Below are 16,979 nucleotides of genomic sequence, written 5' to 3' on the forward strand. Positions count from 1 at the left end.
GGAATGAACCACTGCAAGGGGGGAGGATGTGAGAAGCTGACGGTATTGCAGGAGGTGGGAGGCCTGTGGGAGGAGGGAGCCCCCAGCCTTCAGGGCCCCTCTGTGCCTGGTGGGCAGGTAAGCAGGTGGCCAGAGAACCCCAAGGTGATTTTACCATGGCCACTTCTCTCCGGTATGTATTCTGAAGTGAGTGCCAATCCCTGCTGTATGCCAGCTGGACGGCGGCTGGGGTGGTCTAAGGACAAACTACCCTGGAAGTACTCTGGCCTCTGCCTGCTCCACTCACAGGCCACCTTGGGGTTGGGGGTAGAGAGAGAATGCAGTTCAGATCCTTCTAGAAGCTGGCTCCCATCTGTCACTCGGTGGGCTCCGGAGGTGGCTGAGCCCCTGGTGGGAGTGTATCCTTTTGTGTGCACACACGTGTATCGACAGACATCAAGACACATGCAGCCCAGGTAGGCACTGGGGCTCTCATGGGCAGGTGCCCAGCCACGCACACTGATGCCCGTGGAGACACAGGCAAGTCAGGGCTCACCAAAGGCAAATATATTCAGAGCTGTGCAGTCCATGCAAGAGACGCACAGCAGTGTGGCCTTCCCAAGCCATAGTGCTCCTCCTGAGTAGCCCAGCTGGCTCTCCACCCCCACTCCCCAAACCTGTGCTGGCTGCGGTCCCTTCTCATGCAAGGAAGCTGAGGCTAAGCTACGGGGGCTGGCAGGGGCTGGGGCCTCTCAGAAGAAGCAGCGACTTGGGAAGCAGGTCTGGACCACGCAGCGCATCTTCGCTGCCTCATGTGCCCCAGCCCAGCTCAGTAGACAGCCTGCTTGTGAATATTCAGCACCCCGTGGACAATCTTCTCCCCATCTTCCCCTGCTTCTCGTTTTGTGCTGAGTCTTAAGTGAAATTGATCTCTCTCTCTCTCTCTCTCTCTCTCTCTCTCTCTCTCTCTCTCTCGTGTCTTTTTTTTTTTTCTTTTAGGAGAAAGAAATCTGTCTTTTGTTCCCCAGCTCCCCCAGGGGCTTCTAGGAAGAGGAGGCTCCCCCCGCTGCCCTATTTGAGGGGCACTCCTCACAACCAATCGCGGCCTGGCACGGTTCCCCGGGCGCTGGGCTTGGGCGTGATGCCACGCGAGCAGATGGCCATGATGGCTGGCAACCCAGAGACCCTGCAGGAGAGTTGCGAATGGGTGTTTACAGCAGCCTGGCCCCACCGAGAGCATCCCAGTGGTGGAGCGAGTGGTCCCGGGCTGTGTGGGCTGTGATTGGAACTAGGGCATCCTTCTGGTGCAGGCGAAGGAGCCCCGTGTGTCCCTACGCCCCTGGACATGCAGGGAGAAGCCAGCCACTGATTCTGGGCGTGTCCCTCCCTGTTTCTTCTCTCTCTTCTGCCACCCCTGAGCTCCATGTCTGCATTGCCCAGGGTCCTGCACCTCTCCTGCCCTGCATTTGTTCACTGCTCATGGGGAAAGCAGAGATGAGCACCTACTGTGTGCACAGAGGAGTAGGAACCAGATAGGGCTACTCAAAGTTGCTTCCTTCCCCTCTTCTCTCCTCCTCAAAGATGCATGGGTCTTGAGGAATCCCTCCTCCCTCCTCCCCTCCCCTCCCCTTCTTTCCTCTTTCCTCTCCTTCGCTACATTCCCCTCTTTCCTCCTTGCCTCCCCTCCCCTCCCCTCCCCTCCTCTTCCTTCTCCCTTCTCCTCCTTTCTCCTCTCCTCTCCTTTCCTTTCCTCCCCTCCTTCCCTTCCCTCCCTTCCTCTCCCCTCTCCTCTCCTCTCCTTCGCTTCTGTCCCTTCTCCCCTCCTCTCTTCCCCTCCTTCTTCCTCTCTCCTCTCCCTTCTTCTCTCTTCTCTTCTCCTTTCCTCCCCTCCCTTCTTCTCTCCTCCTCTCCCTTCCCCTCCCCTCCTCTCTCCTCTCCTCTCTTTCTCTCCCCTCCCCTCCCCTCCCCTCTCCTCTCCTCTCCTCTCCTCTCCTCTCCTCTCCTCTCCTCTCCTCTCCTCTCCTCTCCTCTCCTCTCCTCTCCTCTCCTCTCCTCTCCTCTCCTCTCCTCTCCTCTCCTCTCCTCTCCTTCCCTTCTGTCCCTTCTCCTCTCCTCTCTTCCCCTCCTTCTTCCCCTCCCCTCCTCTTTCTTCTCCTCCCTTCCTCTCTCCCCTCCCTTCTTCTCTCCTCTCTTCCCCTCCTCTTTCCTCCCTTGCTTTCCTCTCTTCTCTCCTCCCCTTCCTTCCTCTCTCTTCTCTTCTCCTCCCCTCCCCTCCTCTCCTTCCCTACTCCTCTCCTCCCCTCCCTTCTTCTCTCCTCCTCTCTCTTCCCCTCCCCTCCTCTCTCCTCCCCTCCCCTCCTCTCTCTTCCTCTCTCTTCCTCTCTCTTCCCCTCCCCTCCTGTCTCCTTTTCTCTGCTTTCCTCTGCTTTGCTCCAAAGCGCTCATCAGTGCCTGTGTAAATTGTGTGAGTGTTTGCTGGACAAGTGTCCGTCTCCATCACCAGATTAAATTCTACAAGGGTGCATAGTAGATGCTTCATCAGTATTTGGGAGGAGGCCGAGGTGTCCCTGCTCCTGTGGAGAGTACAGTCTCAATGGGGCTTTCCTCCTCCACCACCTCCACCTTCCTGTGCCTCCATCTCTTCCCGGTTACACTCAAGGCTGAGCCAGATGAGATCCACCCAGTGGATGCTTGTGTTGTAACCATGTGGTTAACATGGAAATAAGGCTCCCTTAGAGCCATGCTTGGAACACATGTTCCCAGAGATCTTCAAGGTCATGCACCTGACCCTGTACCTCTGCCATCTGCAGCCCGTGTGGGGTTACCTGCTCACACATCCTGGGTTGGCATTCAGGACTCTTTATGTCCTGGTGCCTGCATCCACCCTTTTTTGCCTTCACGTTGAGCTCCTACTCTGCACCAAATCCTCCCCAGGCAGCTGTAGAAGTGCACCAAGTTATACTTTTGTAGTTACCATTACACTGGTGGGAGCAAAGATGTGTGGGTTGGGTGTCTTGAGGAATGCAGAGCTGTGAGGACAGACACAGCTTGGGTGCTGGGAAGGGAAGAGAGATAGGGTGGGCGACAATAACAAGACCATCTCTCTGGGAGATTCTCCCATTCCTGGGGAAGTTCTCCCCGAGTGCAAAGGCTCTGAGAGAAGTGTGCTACCCTCTCTGGACCTCAGTGGCCGCGGCAATACGCCATGACACTGCACACAGGAGAGTTGCCCCCAGTGTGAGCATGATGACAAACACCCTGAGGCTCTGTCCATGCCAGGGAAAGGGGCAGGGGGCAGCCAGGGCAGGTCTGCAGAGAAAACAGACTTGCTCAGAGAGAAATGCAGGCTCAGAGTGGCCAGGGCTCCTGTAGTGTCAGGCCAAGCGGAACTCTTTACAATGTGAGATCGTCCAACTTGCAAGTCCTGGGAGGAATTTCAAGCTGTTTTTAAGGACTCTTACGTGGCCACCACCACACGCTGGCTGCACATCAGATGCAGCCCAGAAGCTACAGTGGACAGCTGGAGAGTTGACTGTATGCAAGATCTCTGTGGGGCAGGGCTCTGAATTGTGGGTACCATTCCAAGAGGTCTGGCAGAACGGGGTGTGGTCGTCTTTTGAACCAGGAGCCCGGGCAGAGCTGGGGAGTGCCCAAGAGGCTTCCAGGGCTGCTGCAAGGCCCTGTCTCCCCAGGAGACTTCTCTCCTAGGAGCTGAGGCTGAAGGAGGAGCAAGAGCTGTGCCTGCCCCCACTCCCAGGACGAGACTAGGGCTTGATCCACTGACCTACTTTTCTGCCCATCCCCACCCCGGTGCCCCATAGGGTACAACGGGCAACTGTCCAGAGCCCTTCCCCCCTCCAGCTTTGCTAGGGACCCCCGAGTCCAGAGAATCGCTGCCCACCCCATGCCACATCATAGCCCCACCTGTGAACATTGGCCAACTCCAGCGGGTGAGGCTGGAACTGGCCTCCAGGCCCCACTGGCCCTGGAGCCTGGCTGTCTGGGAGCTCTGGGAAATGTGTCTGTCACACCTGGCCTTCAGGCCCCACCCTCTGCCAAGAACCCCCATTAATGCTAATGGAAGCCCCATGGTTTGGACAGGGCACCCCGCTGGGAAAGAGCCTCAGGACGCCCACCTGCAAACATGACCTTTTCCTGTGTAACAGACAAGATTTCAAAATCAATCTGGCCTGCGGGGCCTGCCCACCCCTGCCACACAGCAGGTCCCGGGAGGAGGCCACGTGGCCTGTGACAGGCAGGGCTCAATACCAAGGCCCAGGCCGGCGTGCTGAGGAGGTCACCACTTAACCCTAGGGCTGGACACGCTGCCAGGCCGCAAGGGATACCACAGGGTTAAGCCAAATTCCTCTACCTGGTCTGGAATCTGCATGGCCAAAGCAGTAACTTCCTTTCCCCCGTCCCGGGCTTGCTGCACCTACTCCTGTCTCATCAGCTGTGTGAGCTGGGCTTGGTGATGATCCCATTGCATGCGGGGGGAGACTGAGGACAGAAAGAATAGCCAAGCAGAGCTGGAGCCAAGAAGCCTCGCTTGTGGCCTGTGCCTGTGTCTGATGTCACCCAGCCTCCTGGGCACTCAGCAAACCCTTGGCAGACCCTGCTCTGGAATGCATCATAAATACTTCTTCTCCCCCCTCCTTGCCCCCATAGTCACTGTCCCAAGGGGGAAACGATGCCCCAGGTCAGCACAGTGTGTGATGGAGGCCCGGCTAGCAGGGTGATGGGGTGAGGAATGGAGGATCTAGCAGGCTGAGCATGGACATGAACCCACATCCTCCTACCCCAAAGCCAGTGCCCTGCTTCCCCGACAAGGCTGCTTTCCCAAGGTGGGAGCTCGCCCTTTCTCCAAGCACTTGTCCACCAGTCCCCCCTCCAGGAAGCAGGTGTCCCTCCTGCAGCCTCAACGAAGCGCGAGTGCATTGCGGTGGGCACCACTGTTGTCCTGGTACCTGATGCTGGGGGGGGGGGGGAATGAGCTGGTTTCTTTAACCCTAGGAAGCCTCTCTGGTGTCATGAGTCAGGCAGACTCCAAGCGAGGGAAAGTCTCACGCACAGCATGTGTTTGTGGTTGACCAGAAGTCAGCATTTGGGAGGTGCCTAAGGTAGGGGGCTGACCTTGGCAATCAGCTGCATGGGGCTGCTCATTCCTGCCCTGGTGGGTGACTGTGAGGATGCATGTCAACAAGGGCGCCGTGTAAGTGTCACATGCATGTCGCAGGTGTGTGCATGACGCTTTGTGTGTCACACATGCAGGTTGTGTACACATTGCGTAAACCACTGTGTGTTGCCTGTGTGGGCTGACTCTCCCAGAGACCTGCAGTGTGTGCAGAAGTGACTAGGAGGCTGGCCTCCAACTGGAGGCTACAGCAGGATGCTAGACTTAGGACAGTCTGTGAAGTCATCAGCTGCCATGGACTGCAAGAAATAGAAGCACAGTCCTCTCCCAGAGCGTGGGTTAAACGGTGTGAATGTGTGTGTGTCTTGGACACGGCCAGTCCAAGGACAGCCAGTACATGACTCAAGGGGTCACACGGGAGTCAGCCTCCTCCCATTATGGTTCCTCCTTGCCTTGGTCTGGATCCTTGCTTCATAAATGTTCCCTTCAAGCTCTCAGCATCACCTCTGGCTGCTCTAGGACACTATCCTTCCTAGCTCCAGAGCACGGGCGACAACCAAAATCCTGGCGCAAAAGCCCTAGCTCAGCCACATCCCTGTCCTGCGCAGTCATGAGGTGTTCAGACAGGTGTGCCACGGCCACCATGGGGTCACTACCTATGTGTGGGGTGATGGCTGGGGGGCAGGCCGGACTTCTCAGCCTGGCCCTGGGTTCTAGCAACCGGGCAAGCCTCCGTCCTGCATGGGTCGTGACAGTGCCACCTACTGGGGTTTTCCTACCATGACTTGGTCTGGGATGGCATGTGCCCAGGTGGGTAGCCCCTGTCTCCTGGTGGTTCTGTGTGTCCTAGTCTGCATTTGCCCTTTGATGGCATGGCTTCTACCCATGTTCTTTGCCTGTCCTGGCTTTGGCTTTTCTCGGCCCTTTGTACTCCACTCCAGGAATTTCACTAGGCTGTGAGGTAGGTTGGAGAGCTCATCCCATCTTTTCCAACCTTGACACAGTACCGGTCACCTGTGTCCCTCTGGGGCACACATCACTTCTGCTTGGCTCACAGGAGGGGACTTAGTCAATTCACATCCTCCACAGGCAGGAAGCCATGTCCCAAAATAGAACCTGAGGTCCTTTGTACCCCATTTCTTGGCACCTCAGATCAACCCTATTATGATGGTCCCTGCAAAAACAATACTGCTGTCCTAGGTGGGGATCTTTAAAAGTTCATGGAAAACTTGACCCTCGTTCAAGTCCCAGCTTGTTTACTCTGGATCCAGCTCTCTGCTCCTAGGAAGACAGCCGAACATGGCTACGTGCATGGGGCCCTGCCACCTGTGTGGGAGTCTAGGCCGGAGTTCCTGCCTCCTAGCTTTTTGCCCTAGCCCTCACACCTGGATCTTGTGGCCAGTTTGGGGCAATGAACCAGCAGATGGAAGATCTCCCTTCCTATCTCTCCCCCTTTCTTTCACTCTGTCTTTCAAATTGATCAATAAACCAATCTTTTCTGTAAAAACCTTAGGCATGGGATTCAATTGTTTTTCCACCAAAATACAGTTTTTAAAAAAGATTAATTTATTTGAAAAGCTGAGAATTACACAGTGTATGTGGAGGGGGGATGAGAGAGAGAGAGAGATCCATTGGTTCAGTCCCCTGATGGCTACAGTAGCACAACAGCCAGGACTGGGCCAGGCTTAGCCAGGAGTTGGCAACTCTGTCTGGGTCTCCTACATGGATTCAGGATCCCAGACAACATGAGCCACCTTCTGCTGCTTTCCCAGACGCATCAGCAGGGAGCTGGATCGGACATGCAGAAGCTGAATCTTGAACCATTGCTCACACTGGATTCTTGCCTCATAGGTGGTGGTTTTTTCCACTGTGCCACAATGCTGGCCGTGAGCAAAATACTTTTCTGAAAATATAAATTTAATGAACTTTAGAAAATGTGCCCATAGCTTTTTATTTTATATTGTTTTCACACACATTTTAAATGACTATTTTTTTTTTCAGGTTGAAACTGCTTGCCTGTTTTGATCTACAAAGGGAGTCTGTTTTCTATGGTTCAATGCAAGCTGAATTTTAGCTGGTCTCCTTTGTGTCACCCTTCCAGCCACGCAAACCGAGTGTGAGCATGTCCTTGGGCTTCACCCCCCAGCTGATCGGGCAGCAGAGGCCCAGGAAGGAAAGGGGGCGCTCTGGGCTGCACAGGCAATGTCAGGGCTTAGACCCCAGGAACCTGCCTTACAGGACCCAGCCTGGTCAGGGAGCCCCCTCCTCCAGAGCCCACCCATTGAGCCACCAACATTGCAACTACACTGTGAACTAAAGTGGCTCCTCATTTCCACACTCAGATTCCTGCAAGCGTACCCATGCAGTGCCAGGCCCTGGGCCCCCACGTGGAACACATCAGTTTCCACCTCAGTAATCGGGCCAGCCCCCAAACCCAGTGGGCAGCTAATGCCAGCAAAGAAATGGAGCTCACAGGAGCAGCTGTCAGGAAGGGCCTCCATGTTTCCATGGGCCTCTGCTGGTGTTGCTAGGCCATCCTGAACTCCTGGCCCTTTGAATTTCAAGGTTAACAACCAGCTTGTAGCCTGGATGTGTATACGCAAGTCTTGCCCCACTCTCACTTCCACCCGCTAGGCACCACAGGGTTTTCTAAAAAAGGAGAAACATGACCTTTGGCATGACTTTTCCTGGCCTTTGGAGAGTTAGGAGCTGTGCAGCGTGTCCTGGGCTGGGCAGGTGTCTGTTCCCGGGGCCAGATCTCCCAAAGGGAGGAGCACAGGTGCCAAGGAGGATGGACACGTCCCCCTTGGGAGACCTTCAGTCATCCCTGGCAGTTGGCAGGTACCCTGTTTGAGGACATTCGGCAGGCAGCCAGGTCCCAGGGCTGAATGAGAAAAAGAAAGGGAGATCAGAAGGTGTGGGGGCACTTGGAGGTCCCAGGGACCTCAGGAAGCAGTCTCAATTATAATCCCCATTTCAAAGATGAGGAAACTGAGATCCTGAGGGTGGGCTTAAGGATCTTCCATTGGTTTCCTGTCTCTGAGTTGCAGCCCTCCTTGACTGCCGGGACCCAGAGTTCACAGTCTGGTGCATGGGGTCCCTGGAGATGCATGTACAGAGGGACACACATGCCCTGGCAGGTGTGTCTTTTGGTCTTAGGACCCTTGTCCCCATGGGAGAGTGTGCTTCGGTGTGAGTGGGTGACTGTGCTTCCTGCCCTCCAGCAGGTCTGCCAGGGCCTGGTCACCACCTGGACTGGAATAAAATGGCAGGTGCTGAGGCCATGTCCATCACTGATGACTGTTGGAAGGGAATGACCGCCCTGGCTCAGCACTATGTAAAGGGGTTTGTCTTGTTCTCTCTACCTCGGGGGTCCCAGGACAACACAGTCACTTCTGAAGACCCTTCCTTAGGAGCAGGCCAAGGGGCCTGAACCAGAAGGGGTGCCAACTGGCCAGCCCTTTGTCCTTCGGTGCAGAATCCACATTGTGCCCCTCCCCCTGGGGCAGGTGTAGCCAGTGATACACAGGAAGACAGGCCCCTGGCACCACCTGCCATTTTCCGTGCCTTGAAAGGACTCCAAGTTTTCAGAGTTTAAAGAGCCAGAAATGAGTTTCAAGTTGGAAAACTTCATGGGTGTCCTCAGCCTCGCCACCCTGGTAGGGGGTGACATGAAAGATGGCCCGCGGAGGCCGGAAGAGCCAGCTCGCCTGAGCCCCGGCTGGGGACAGCCCCGCCCTCGCCCCCTCGGAAGCCCCCAGGTAAAGCCCCTGCTTCCTTGATCCCCAGCCTCTTTTTTGAGGTTTGGCTGTATTTTTGATCTTAACAAGTTTTTTTTCTCTCTCTCTTTTTTTTTTTGTCATCTTTGCCCAGGCTTTTACAATGTGATTTCCTTTTATTTTAAAAACGGTGGCTTGCAAGCCTCGTCTCATCTATGATTGTTTCATGTTTGCAGGTTTCTGGAAGATATGGAGCCGGTCCCTGGGTGGGCAACTTCCCGTCTGCTCCTTGTTCTGTGCTTGCAGAGGGTTGGTGCCCGGGAGTAGCGGCCTTCCTTCCAGCCGCCCTCCGGCTGGGCTGGCGCAGATAAAGACCTGTGCACCTGCCTTCTCTGATGCCCCACCCTCTAAGCCACAGGGTGCCTTGTGGTGGGATGTAGGTGCCTGGCGTCCAGCCTCCACATGCCCGGTGGCAGTATTTGCACTCTTTAAGGCTCTTTGGCCCCACTTGCCTAGTCTTGTGATAGTATTACAGGGTAATAGCAACCAGCGCTTACTAATAGGCTCACATAGAACACTGTAGGATACTACACAGGAAATGCCTGGCACAGAGTGAAGATACAACAAATAGAATTGCTTCCATAACAGGACAAAACCTTGGCTTCCTGACGTTCTGGGGGTTCTCCCCATTTCTTCCATGTGTCGGCCCTTGCTCCCCATTAGATCTCCCAGCGCACCGGTGGCACGACAGACATACCCAGCACTTGGGCAGCTTTGCATCTTAGCTGCCTAGGGTTCCTCTTCCTGGGACACGCCCACACACCCTACCTGCCTTCCCACATTGAAAGCTTCCTCCCCTCATGTTCACTAACTCTGCGATGTCCTCATGTAACCTCCTCTATTCCCAATCAGCATCTCGCCTTCTTCGGTGCTCCTGTGATTGAGTTTGGACTTGATTTCACATAGTCGTGCAGCAAGTTCTGGTTCTGTCTAGCTTTGGAATTAGAAGAGTTGGGTGTTTAGATTAGATTTTTTAAGCAGGTGTCAGGTGTCTCCTTTCCTGACTGTGAGCATGCTCCTCAATGGCCCTGAGCCTGGGTGATCTCCATGGGTGGGGTGGCAGCAACCTTCCGCAGCATAAGTTCCATGGGAGAGCAGCTTGCCAGTTCTCATGCTCTGTTTAGTCTCCAGGGCAAAAACTTTGGGAGACCTATGGAATTTTATCAATGAGTGAATGAGTGTCTTTCAAAATGCTTATTTTTATATACTTGAAAGGCAGAGGGAGGGGGAGAAAGGGAGGGAAGGAGAGATTTTCCTTCTACTGGCCATACCCAAGATGCCTACAGCAGCCAGGCTTGGGTCAGGTCAAGGCCAGGAGCCTAAAACTCCATTTGGGTATGGCTGGTGCTTGAGCCCTCATCTGCTGCCTCCCAGGGTGTGTATTAGCAGGAAGTTGGACTCAAAGCAAAGTCAGGTCTCGAGCCGATGTTCTGATACAGGATGTGGGCAACCCACCTGGCAACTCACCCTACTGCGCCATACCGGCCCCTATAGGATACTCAAGTGCCCAGGGACACACACAGCTCCATCAGTGGTAACCCTCTCTGTATTGTGCACATACTCATGGAGAAACTCAGCCATTTTCTTATTGGTAGCAGCTGCAGAAGTTGAGCAACTGCTGTGGGCTCAGGGTCTGGCAGAGGAGATCTGCAGGACAGGGAGGGGAACTTTTGCCCTTGCAGGTCCCCTGGCAAGAATGATGCTATCCCAGGACACACACCATGAGGCTCAAAACCCTTGGGGTTTCTCTCATCCTTTTGCTTAGGGAGGACACAGCCCAGGAGCCAGCAATTTATGGATGCCTGTTCTGTGTCCCTGGACTGGGTTATGAGGATTTTGTTTGTTTGCTTTTTAAAAAATATTCATTAAAAAAAAATACTTATTTGTTTATTTGAAAAGCAGAGTGAGAGGAAGAGAGAGAATCTTCCACTTGCTGGTTCACTCTCCAAATGGCCTCAATAGCCAGGGCTGAGCCAAGCTGATGGTTTTATGTACAATGCCACAATGTTGGCCTGTGAGCTCCAAATTAATCTTCAGACCTACTCCTTGGGCTTTATACAACTTGGGCTGCCCCTCCAGCTCACAAGACAGCTTGCAACTGTACCCTGAAGTTCTCCTTTGTGGGTTCAGTTGCCCTGGAAAACCCAGAGTGCCGGTGAGTTTGCGCACACTGTGACTCCTCAGCTGGCTGTTGTCAGATGGCCTGTCCACTGCTTCCTGTGCCTGTCAGTGCTCTGCGTGTCCTATTTCCCTTCCAATGAGGCACTCAGGGCCATGACTTCTGTGTGCTAGCTCCTAAAGCAAGTGTGTGCAGATGCTGCTCTCAACAGCTAGCTTAGGTCCCACGATGCTCCCCACAGCACCAGGGACCCCGGGAAGCACCTCAGATCAGGTGCTTTTGATGTCCACACCTTGAAGCCAAGGGTATGGGCTCAGAGCCCTCCTTCCTCTGTGGTGAGACCAGCTCTTCAGTGCTGTCCCTAGCCCATTGCCATCACCTGGCTTTAGTCTGTGCTGCCCATAGAACTTAAAACCTTCCCCAGGTTTCCTATCATTCGGCCCTACAGTGGACACCCCTCATTGCCTGGGCAGCCTCCCTGTATCCCACCCCCTGCATCAAACTTGTGGTGTTTATCTTCCTTCGGGCAAGCTCAGGCTCCCTCACCTGCTGTCCTTGGCTCTGTGGGGGAAGATTCTGCCCCTGGGCTTATAGCTGGAATGTGTGACCCAGAACCGACCAATCATAACCCTGGGCTGCTCTGGCTTTATTCTGTCTCTGAATTTCCTCATGTGTCAGTACATAGTGACCAGGGCTGAGTAACCAGAATTCCTAGGGCTTTTGCTCCAGGAATGGATAAGAAGCCTCCCTGCTGGCTGTTGGCCATGGAGTGGTGATTGCAAAGGTTGCTTGCTGGCAGGGACACATCTGGGAACATCCTGCCTAGGAGATGTGGAGGAAAGAGAATCCTTTGTGCAAGTCATCATGCTGTACCAGTCCTGCCTACTGGGGTAAATTCTACACACACACACACACACACACGCACACACACACACCCTTTTTGTTTTCTGGAATCACTTGGAATTGTGTTGGTTATGCCCTTGTAACAGAAATGCCTGACTGTTTGCAGGAGTCTCCAGTGGAGCTGAAATTCCAAGACCTGAAGGTAGCATGTCAGACACCAGCCATCAAGGCGTCTCCCACAAGGGGCTCCCAGGGTTCAGCTACGCATAGACTGCCCGAGCTCTTTCCCTTCAGCGTTGCTTGCTGGAGGGAGGGGACCATATGTAGCCCGGAGAAAGACGCACAGGAGCGGGGAGCTCACTCTGTCCCAGGGGCTAGAGGACTCTCTGTTTTGTGTGTGTGTTGTTGTTTTTATTTTGCAGATTTACCTTCCTAATTAGGTTTCCACAAGCAAATATATTAGGATTAGTTCGTAATCCTTGAGCTCACAGAAAGTGGGGGTGGAGTGGCCACGGAGCAGGCTGGGAACCTAGAGGAGGAGGAGGATGGAGAGGAGGAAGATTCAGTTGGGGGCACCCACAGGGTGGGGGAGCACGGAGTGAGGAGACGCATCTGTACACCAAGTGGGCTTCAGGCGCAGCATTTGTTTTACTCACGGCTGTGGATTTTTAACTGTGTGCTAGAAGTCGAGGAGCTGGAAACAAGAGAACAAGGTACCTGTCTTCCCAGGATCCCAGGGCAGAGAGGGACCAATAGGGAGAACAGATAAACTCCATGGGAAAAGGCGGCCCAGGCTTAGTCCGAGATGCTGCTGGGAGCAGTGCAGCAGGTACCAACCAGACCATGTCCTTGGTGGCAGGTGGAAGAGGCTCTTCAATGAAGGGTGTGTCCCTTGCTTGTCCTCTATCTGGCTGGTCTCTCCTGGCTTCCTCCAATCCCATCCCAGTCCCACTTCCTGAATCTGCCTTCAGGGGTGGGGCCCAGGCTGTGCCAGGACTGCAGGCCCTTCCCCAGGCCCCCAGGTGACTCTGAGGCCACACCAACAGAAGGCCACCAAAGGGTAGTGGGAGCGGTGACATACATTTGCTTGGTTTTGCTTTCACTAAACACTGCAGGTCTCCCAGAAACCCCTGTAAGTGTCACTGCAGTTATTTCTGGGAACTCTACAAGCTTGTTCCATGCTTCAGAAAAAAATGAATAGAAAATGAATGGAAAAAAAAAGGTTTTTTTTTTTTTTTTGCGCCCAAAATGTCTCAAATCTAGGTATGCAAATGGTCTCCCAGAAGTTAAAGTAAGTGCTGTGAATAAACTCAAGGGTGGCTTTCAAAATGTTCAGTGCCAGGGCAAACACATCTTTTCACTTGGCTTTGCCTTGAGTTGTTTGAAGTGCCCTTGCCCAGATCCACAAACTCATCACCTACCAGCACCTCTCTGCTGTGCCTCGTTGTCGGAGGAACTGCCCGAGTCACCTGTTCCTGCCACAGGAGGCCAGTCCCGTGTTCTCAGCTCTGACTCTGCACCTGCTCCCAGCACCAGGAGGCCAGCTGGACACACGTTGGATCCCTGGGTCTGGCTGCTCCCATCAGTCTCCTCTGAACACTGTGCCACCTGTGTTGGTGCTGGAGGAAGCTGACACACTCCAGCCACTCAAGGCGTCCCACATTCCCCTGCCTCCCTGTTCTGTTTTGTATTCTAAGTGCTAAAAGCCAGCAGCTCTTCAGAAGACACTCCAGGCATGGGCTTCTTACAGCTTCACTCTGGGAGGCTCCTGGGAGTCCTGGGCCCCTCCTGCACCCCGAAGACCCTGGTATGTCCTGTTTCCATCGGGATTCAGGCTCAGGCTCCCTGGTGATCTGGCGGCAGAGTTTTACTTCCCCAAAGTGTGCTCTGCTAGCCTGCTAGTGGACGGCCTATAACTTGGCTCTAGAGCTCCAGCTGTGGTCTCCTGTCTGCTCTGCAGTGCACATCACCCTCAGCTGGCTGGTGGATGCATGGGTCAGGGCAAGCATCTGGGAAAGAGGAGGGGCCAGGGTTTCCCAGTGTGCCCTCCTCACCCATCTCATTGGCTGTTCCAGGATCACCTGCCTACATTTAAGCCAATCACAAGTGAGGGTCACTGGACACCTGTGATTGGCTGCAGCTGGGCCATCACTCAGGAATTCACCAACATTCTGCAGCCTTCACTGGTTTTTTGAAGCTCAGTTACAATGAGCATGGTGGCCTAACCCAGCAGGAAATGATTCCCTCACAGCTCTGGAGGCCAGAGGTCAAAAGTCAAGGTGTCAGCAGGGCTGTACTCCTCTGGAAGGCTCTAGAAGGCCACACATGCCTTGCCGCTGACGACTTCGGGTGGCTTCAGCTGCTCCCTGGCTTGTGGGCATGGTGTTCCAGTCCTGCTTCTGTGGTCCCAGTGTCATCTCCTCTTCTGTGTTGCGTGTGTGTGTGTGTGTGTGTGTTTGTCATGAGGATGAGGACACCTGCCCTTGGGCATGGGCATCACCTGTACACTCCAGGCCAATCCTAGACCACATCTGTACAAGTAGCATGGCAGTCACAGACCCCAGGGCTCAGGACAAGGACATATCTGTGTGAAGGGCCACCACTCTGCTGTCTCTGAATTTCCTCATGTGTCAGTACACAGTAACCAGGGCTGAGTAACCAGAGAGCTCCTGGGTCTCCACCACAGGGAACCTACTTACAAGCCCTTGACCTTGTGGAAGAGGGGGGGCGGAGAGTAGAGAAGGAGGGGAAGGAGGATAGGGAGGAGGGGAAGGGGAAGGGGGAAGAGGAGGAGGAAAAGGAGGAAGGGAAGGTGAACTTGGAGGGGAAGTCATAGCTGTTGCTGGGTCTCCTTTTACCCCTCTGCCCAGCTCACTTCCCCCCTGCTGTCCCTGAATTTCCCTGGTTTTGCACAATCTTTCCATTGTCCCGACATCTGAGTGCAGCTGGGGGTCTGCCTGGCATTGAAAAAGGAGAAGTTTCTGGGGACAGAAGCCTTGAAGTCGCTGTGGGGCTGGGCTTGTGAAGGGAAGCTGAGGAGGGGGAGGGCGGTGCAGGGACAGGGGACTGGCCATGAAGGAATGCTCATCTCTCCAGATGTGACCCCTTGCTGGCCCAGGGGGTGGGACGGTGTGTGTGTGCCGGTGGTAGACACATCTGCTGCAGCCCACCCAGAACTCTTGGGGTTTCTTCCGGAGGGTGGCCCACCTAGGAAGCCCCCACGGCTGCCTTACCTAAGTAAGCCCCCAGGCCCACCAGCTCAAGCTCAGGGAGAATAAAACAGCCTGGGCAAAAAGGCTCCAAGGCAGTTCAAAGGGAGCCAGAGACTGAGCATGAAGTTTTCAAGCCGCAGCAGAGGGGAGGGCTTTTCATCTGGCAGCCTTTGAATCGAGATTCAAGGCGGGCAAAGTTACTACCAGGTGAAAGTTTAAATGGCACAGAAAGGGGAGACGGTGAGATGAAAGTACGGGCGGCCGGGCACCTGGCCGCAGAGGCGCGGACTGGCTGGTCCTGGGCAGGAGGGGCGCGGTGTCGCCATTGTTTGGCCAAGGAACGACCCTAATTGAAAGGAAAGGGTGTCAAGGAGAGCGGCGTTGGGACATGCACCGGGGTCATTAGAAAATAAATCCAAGGTTGCGCCTGGCCAGTGGATTGATTCTAGTATGGAAATGCCCTCGCTGGATGGAGAGGGGAGACATGGAAAGCGTTTGCATTCTTTGGAATGGAGTTGAGGTTTTTGCCTTCTTCAAGTGCAGAGATCTTTCGAAAGCCCATCATTTTGCAAACTTGGGAAAGGGGTTGGGGCTGAGGAAGCAGGTGCAAGGTGGGGAAACGGCCATGGGGAATCGTGGCAGGCAGTACCTGAGAAGAGGCCCAACACAGCTTTGAGGGCAGAGGCCTCATAAGGTTGCATGCCGCCCCAACCTCCAACCTGTCACTCAGGTCTCTGCAGTTGGTCCTTGCTTGGGCCTCTTCTTAGGTACTGCCTGCCACGATTCCCCATGGCCGTTCCCACACCTTGTACCTGCTTGAACAGCTCCCCAGGGTCACTTGATCACTTTGGTGGGGGGGGGTTAAAGACAGCAGCCAGCAAGTTAGCATCCTGCTGTTGGGAGCTCAGGCGTCCCTCACACTCGCACCTTTCCGGATTAAAGTTCTCTGCCCTTATGCTCTAACCACAACCAGAGGAGAAATCCTTGGTGAAGTTGTCTGTTCGCCAACGGTCAACGGCAGGTGGATTGAGATGCCACGCGTGCAACACATGCATCCTGTGTTGGAGTGCCTGGGTTCAAGTCCCGGCTCTGATTTGGATTCCAGCTTCCGGCTAATGCATACCCTGGGAGACGGCAGGTGAAGCTCAAGTCCTTAGCTTCCCATCGCCCACATGAGAGACCCAGAAGAAGCTCAACACCTGGTTTCAGGCCCACCAGCAATCGGTATTTTAGAGATGAAAAACCTCTCTCTCATCTTTCAAATAGATGAAAATCAATCAATAAAAACTTTAAAAGTTCAGCATTAATTGGGCACTCCTGTGTGCAGAATGAGAGACATAGCCAGCTGTCTGGGAGCTGCTGTCTGGCTGAGAGGGTGGACAGATGACAGACAGTAACCACGCAGGCTGGTAAGAACAATGGTAGTGTGAGCATTGAGTTGGGGGCCTGTAGCTGGGGTGTTTTACCTGGTCTGATGGAGGAAACTTTTGAGTTGAATTGTGCAGATTCATTAGTAGTGGGTGAGGGTGCTTCCAAGATGGAGTAACATGGACCAGATTTCCAGACAAAACATAGGAAGCCATGGTTTGCAAGACATGAGACATCAAGAAACGAAGGGCAGCATTCCCTGCATGGTGAGTCATATGGGTGAGCCTGAGATTGTACTGTGTACTGTCCTGAGATGGACAGCGAGGAAGGAGAACCATGGCAGGGAATGGGCAGGTCCCAGGGTTGAGGGAACAGAGGACCCAAGTGGCCAGTATTGTCAGGAAAGAGGGCTGGGAGGGGAGAGCCACCCTCAGAGCGAACTCAGGAACCTGCTCAGTAGCCTGTGGCCATAGAGACATTGCCAGAAGCCAGGACTTGAACTGGTGTCCATACAGAATGCTGGTGCTGCTGACTGCAGCTTTACC

The sequence above is a fragment of the Ochotona curzoniae genome, unplaced genomic scaffold (genome assembly GCF_017591425.1).
Source record: "Ochotona curzoniae isolate NIBS_2020 unplaced genomic scaffold, NIBS_Ocur_1.0 contig_3622, whole genome shotgun sequence".
Classification (NCBI taxonomy): domain Eukaryota; kingdom Metazoa; phylum Chordata; class Mammalia; order Lagomorpha; family Ochotonidae; genus Ochotona; species Ochotona curzoniae.